Here is a 6,151-nt window from a genome sequence, read left to right on the forward strand (position 1 = left end):
GGTAGTGGAACAAAAGGGTGAATACGTTGTTCAATAAAGTTCTTGGTGAAAATGAAAAATGTCTTTTATTTTTACTTAAGAACCTGAAGGCACTTTTTGGCCCACCTGGTAGATAGATAGATGATAGACAGATAGATAGATAGATAGATAGATAGATAGATAGATAGATAGATAGATAGATAGGGAGATTGTAAATAGACTCAGACTAAACTATTAGTCACAAAGACAAGTTGACTTTATCTCAGGGGTTAGAAATGTGACTTAGTAGGGGCGGCTTTATGTACATATTTCTGAGCTCCATATTTGCAGTTCGGAGGAACTGCAAATAAGAGACTGTAATTCAGTAATCTTAACTTTGACTTCACATTGAAATCACCTGGAGGGCTTTAATAAATACTGATGCTTGGATTCCGAATTGTTAATATATAATAAAAGAGTTCATTTATCAAAATGTCAAAAGGTTACATAGGGATAGCAATTCCTAAAATAGTCGTTATGAGGACTAATATGGATAATCAGAATTATTTTTAATGCTCCACTGCTATAACTGAACTATGCTGGAATGTTTTTTTTTTTCCTTTCTAGTCTCAACAAAGGTGCCTTGCCTTCGCATTTTATTGTATAATGCAGTGGGAAGTACAGAATATTTTTTGATATTGAAGTATAGTCGATTTACAATGTTGTGTTAGTTTCTGGTGTACAGCAAAGTGATTCAGTTATTTATATATTTCATATTCTTTTCCTTTATGGTTTATTATAGGATATTGAATATAGTTCCCTATGCTATATAGTGGGACTTTATTGTTTATCTATTTTATATATAGTAGTGTGTATCTGCTAATCCCAAACTCCTAATTTACCCCTCCCCCACACTCTTTCCACTTTGGTAACCATAAGTTTGTTTTCTATGTCTGTGAGTCTGTTTCTGTTTTGTAAACGTTCATTTGTGTCATATTTTAGATTCCACATATAAATTATATTGTATGGTATTTGTCTTTCTCTTTCTTTTTTTTTTTTTTTTTTTTTGGGTACGTGGGCCTCTCCACTGTTGTGGCCTCTCCCGTTGCGGGGCACCCGCGGCATGCGGGATCTTCCCGGACCGGGGCACGAACCCGTGTCCCCTGCAACGGCAGGCGGACTCTCAACCACTGCGCCACCAGGGAAGCCCCTGTCTTTCTCTTTCTGACTTAAGTACCGAATCTTAACTTATAAGCACATTTCAGTGTGTTGGTATCTGTAGAACAGAAATGTAGACTGTGCGTTCTACCTTCTCTCTACTCTTTCTCTAGAATTCTTTTGTAATAATGTCAAGAGAAAGAATGAGAATTTTGCTTTCACTAGATACAAATTGACAGAGCCCATGTGTCATGCATCAAGAGGAAACTTAAAAGAGGCTAACTGATTGGTGGTGAGTGCCAGCCTGCCCCAGTCATGTAAAAGTGGGTGACTTAGCACATCCAACGCTGCTTGCTCTGCACAGGCCGTGTTTTGGCTGCCCCTATTATTGCTTCATACCAATATTGCAAACTTGGACATCAACATGGCATTAAAATTCCATTTGCTGACACATCTTAAAACACAGTATCTTAGTGGTTTGAATGAGAATCTATTATTTCTGATAAGGAAAAGAACAGTTTTCCACAGGGGAAGCTTAACTCTTCTTTCTCCAGACTATGTCAGTCCCCAGGGGGACAAGTTCAAGGGATTGGATGACTGTTGGATTAGAGTGTGTGGTTCCAGTTTTTTTGGGGGGTGTGTGTGTGTGTGTGTGTGTGTTTTGTTGGGTTGTTTTTTTTTTTTTAGTTTAACCCACCCATTCATCCTTCCCTCTGGCCCCAGCTTTTTGGAAAAGAATCGGATCACACCACCATAATCAGTAAGAAGGATGTGTGTAGCTAATTAGCCCCTTCTCTCATCCCCTTCATGTGATCCTATGCTCAGGTCGCTGCTGTCTTGACCAACTGTTTTTTGAAGCCGCTAATGGCACCTGCCTTGTCAGGAATTTACTGTACCTTCTGCCTCAGGTGAATAGCAGAAAAGATGGCTTTCTTTCAACTAGTCATGGATGATCTTTGATCTACATGATTACAGCTCCTTTGGTCCTAAAATATAGTCTTACTCTTTAAGTTTTATAAAACCCTCTGTGCCAAAACTTTAACCAAGTTCCCCAGGAAGCTGGGCCAACAGTTGATTCAGGTGGTGCCTCCCACCTCAGAGTGACTCCTTTGTCCCCCAGGACACTCCCAATATTTAAAGCAGCCTCTTTTTTCTCCTTCATCATTAAACAGTCATAAATCTAGTGTCTGGGAGCCAAATTCTCAGGTCCAAGATCCCCACAGCCACCTCAAAAGATTCCTAGGAGCCCTTAAGGAACTAGAACTACTGGTACTTGACCCAATGTCCCAGAGATCATGAGGCAAATATGCAAATTCACCTGTACCTGAATCTCACTGTATAAGCTTCACTGTCAAAATCACAGAAACAACTAGCTAGTCAATTATAGGTGAATATTATCTAACACATATTCATATTCAAAACCATTTTGATACCATGATACATTTGGTATTTTTTACTCAAATCTTCTCTCACCTTAACTTTTCTGATGCTAAAACATATACATGGGTGGGTTTCTTCTTTTTTAGGGTGCAATTTACAATCTCCTCAAGAACATTCAAATCACTATGCTATGTAGAGTAACACTAATCAAATAGAAAAGGGAAAAAGGCTTTCAACAAGACAGTCCTTTATTACTGTAATACAACTCTGAGTTCAACCTACTCTATAAAAAAAAAATCACTGCAGTTTGCAACTAGGAGGCACCAATGAAATATAAAATGTTAACTGTAACTCCTGGTGCCCCTAGGCATACATAATAGTCTTCCTTCCCCATCACACTGGTATGAGCCAATTCTTTCCTAACAGACTTCTGAATCATTCCTGACGAATGAGGACATCTCCCTGAAGGAGTCCCTCAATGTGCTCACTAGACAGCTCCAGTTATCAACTGTGATGTTATACTTTGAGAAAAGTATGGTCAGCTCAACTACCTTAGTGAAAGTATTGAGGAAATGGCTTTACTAATTACTGGTGAGTTACAACTAGCATTAACTTCCATTTAGTATGTATAACTATTTAAAAGTATCAGTTTCTTTTGTTTGTTTGTTTGTTTTTAGGGAGGGTGGAAGGAGGCTCAAGAGGGAGGGGGATATGGGGATATATGTATGCATATGGCTAATTCACTTTGTTATACAGCAGAAACTAACACACCATTGTAAAGCAATTATACTCCAATAAAGATCTATTTAAAAATAAATAAAAAATAAAAGTATCACTGTTAATACCATCTTATGGCACTTTGACTGAATCTTCTGAATATGTTACAGCCCCTGGATTCACTGTTGTGAATAACCCAGCTCAGTTTGCCAGATAAAAAACAGCTTGGGGGAACATTTTGCAAAGCAGCAATTCTAAAAAGGCCCATCATTCCCTCTCTATTGTCTGTATAAGAACATAACTCAGCAACAACCTGGAAAAGGCAGCTCTACATACTTAATACTTCACCACTTCTGGGTAAAGGAAGTAGAACCAGGATGGGACCTCTGACCCAAGCTGGAAGAATGAGATTCTCTCTCCAAAAATTTTAAATTGGAACCCAGAGATTGATCTAGTCAATTATGGTCAGGAAGCAGAGCAACCCTGTGTGAAAACAATGAGGAGCCAAAAAGAGAAAGCAGACTTAGTTACCTATTGCTGCATAACAAATTACTCCAAAGCTCAGTGCCTTCAAACAACAAACATTTATCACCTTACAGTTTCTGAGGGTCAGGAATCTGGGACCAGTTTAGCTGGGTGGTTCTGGTTCAGGGTCTCTCATAGTACTACAGTCAAACTGCCAGCTGGGACTGCAGGGATCTTAAGACCAGACTGGGGCCAAAGGATCTGCTTCTAAACATACTCACATGGTTGCTGGCAGACTTCAGTTCCTCCTGGGGTGAGCCCTTAAGGGGGTTGGTTCCTTGCAACATCACATGAACCTCTTCATAGGTCTGCTCACTACATGACAGCTTGCTTCCCCTGATACCAGTGATCCAAGAAAAAGAGAGAGAACAGACATCCAAGATGGAAGCCAAAGTCTTTTTGAAATCTAATCTCAGAAGTGACAGCCCATCCCTTTGGCTACATTATAATCATTGGAAGTGAGTCACTAGGTCCAGCCCCTACTGGCAGGAGATTACCCAAGAGCATGAATACCAAGAGGAAACATCATTGGGAGCCATCTTAGAAGGTGCCTACCACAGTCTACACCTATGGCTCCCAATGATTCACATCTCTCTTACAAGCAAAATTCCCGCATCCCCTCCCAAAGCATCGAAAGTTTCATCCTATCATAGTATGAGTTCAAAGTCTAGAATCCTGTCATCTAAATTAGGTCCAGGTACTGATGAAGCTTGTCAGGTGTAGTTCCTTAAATACAACTTCTCAAATTGAATACCTCTTGATCAACAGACTTGTAAAATTAAAGAGACAAGTTATCTGCCACCCCCCGCATACACACACAACATAATGAGGACAGGTATTGAAAAACTGCTATACACATTCCTGTCAAAAAGGGAAGAAAAGGAATATACAAAGGATTCACTGGTCCATGGTAGTTCTGAAATCCAGCTGAGCAAAGGTTGGATATTCCTTGATTCTCAGTTGTTTACTCTGCCCTCTGAGTCTTCCTTCCTTTTGTTGTGACATGTACCATGTTTTCACAGCCAAGCAGCTATCACAGTTTCCTTCCTTCCAGTATAGTCCTGGGGTCCAAAAGCCTCTCCTCTTTCCATACTGTCTCTATCCCCCTGAGTTCAAGCTGGCAATGTTTCCACATATATAGCTCTCTTAAAAATTTTGTGGGTCTCCTGTGAATCATCTTGGGATTCACTCCATTAGACAAAAGCCACACTCAGAAATCTTGAAATAAGCTCTTCTCTCCCTTGAGCCTTGGTTGAGATTGATCTCCGGTGACCTCGGCCTGCAACAGTTTGAAGCAGGATTTCGGTTCCCCAGCCAGACTGAAGTCAGGCTATGGCAGTGAGAGCACTGAATCCTAGCCATCAGTGACCAGTGACAAGGCCCTGACCTCTCAGCTTTGTAGAAATGAATTCCCACAAAGAGACAGAAGTTAGTGAAACAAGTAAAGTGTTTATTAGGAGGAAAAAAGGTACATGTGAATAGACTCACAAGGGCAGACTCAGAGAGAAAGTCACACCCTCGTGGTAGTTTGAATCACTTATATGGGGCATTTCTTCTGGGTTTCCTCTGGCCAATCGTCTTTCTTTGCCTGGCTCTGAGTCTGTATTTGGTTTATCTCAGGGTCCTCCCCCTGTGCGTGCACGCATTTCTTAGCCAAGATGGATTCTAGCAAAGAGGCCTATGCATAGGCTGACATCACTTACTATGGGGTGACACCCCCTCCATTTGACCTCCGAGGAGCCCTTTCTGCGAGGTATAATCGGGAAGGTCCTTGACCTCGAGAATGAGAAATATGTGGTCTCTTATCTTGGCAGGGCTCAGCTCCTCTCTTTCTCCTCCTCTTGAGGCCCAACTCCTGCCTCAAGATAGCTGAAACACAATGACCTTAGCTTCCTAGAAGCACTGTTGTTTCATCGAGAGGATCTGTGAGACACACCATTAATCTCTTTAAAGGGTCCTTTTTATGACTGAATATTACCCTGGGGCATAACCTTCGGTTTTAACAGAAGTTTTGACAGTCCTTTGCTTCCTCTTTAGACCTCTGTTCTCCTGGCAGTGCCCTAGATTTGATCTTTGATCAAAAGTCATTTCTTAATTTTGGTACCAGTTGCCATCTGGAAAAACAGAATTTTCAAAACTATGAAGTCTTGGCTCTTTTATACTTAACATCCCTACTTCAATTTAATTCATTCCTCTCCTATTTAACTATAATCAGCAAGAAGAAACCATATATCACCTTCCAAGCACCTTTGCTTGGAAATCTCCTGAGCTAGATCACCCATTTCACAAAGTACATTTTCTACGTTTCATGTTACTACAAGAAATGAGGTTTCTAAGCTTTCTGCCACTACATAACAAGGATTCCCCTTTTCTTCACTTTTTGCCACCACTCACCTCAGTCTTATAAAAGACC

The 6,151-nt window shown here is 40.6% G+C and overlaps 1 long non-coding RNA gene across 1 annotated transcript in view; it reads right to left on the bottom strand.

Annotated features, from left to right (window-relative positions):
• Window positions 1-4,013, bottom strand: part of LOC129392543 (uncharacterized) — a 362,878-nt gene extending 358,865 nt beyond the window's left edge. The window contains exon 1 of the long non-coding RNA XR_008618659.1: window positions 3,960-4,013. This is a non-coding gene — a long non-coding RNA (uncharacterized lncRNA). The remainder of the gene's footprint in view (window positions 1-3,959) is intronic.
• Window positions 4,014-6,151: the final 2,138 nt, after the last annotated feature.

The sequence above is a fragment of the Physeter macrocephalus genome, chromosome 11 (assembly GCF_002837175.3).
Source record: "Physeter macrocephalus isolate SW-GA chromosome 11, ASM283717v5, whole genome shotgun sequence".
NCBI classification, from domain to species: domain Eukaryota; kingdom Metazoa; phylum Chordata; class Mammalia; order Artiodactyla; family Physeteridae; genus Physeter; species Physeter macrocephalus.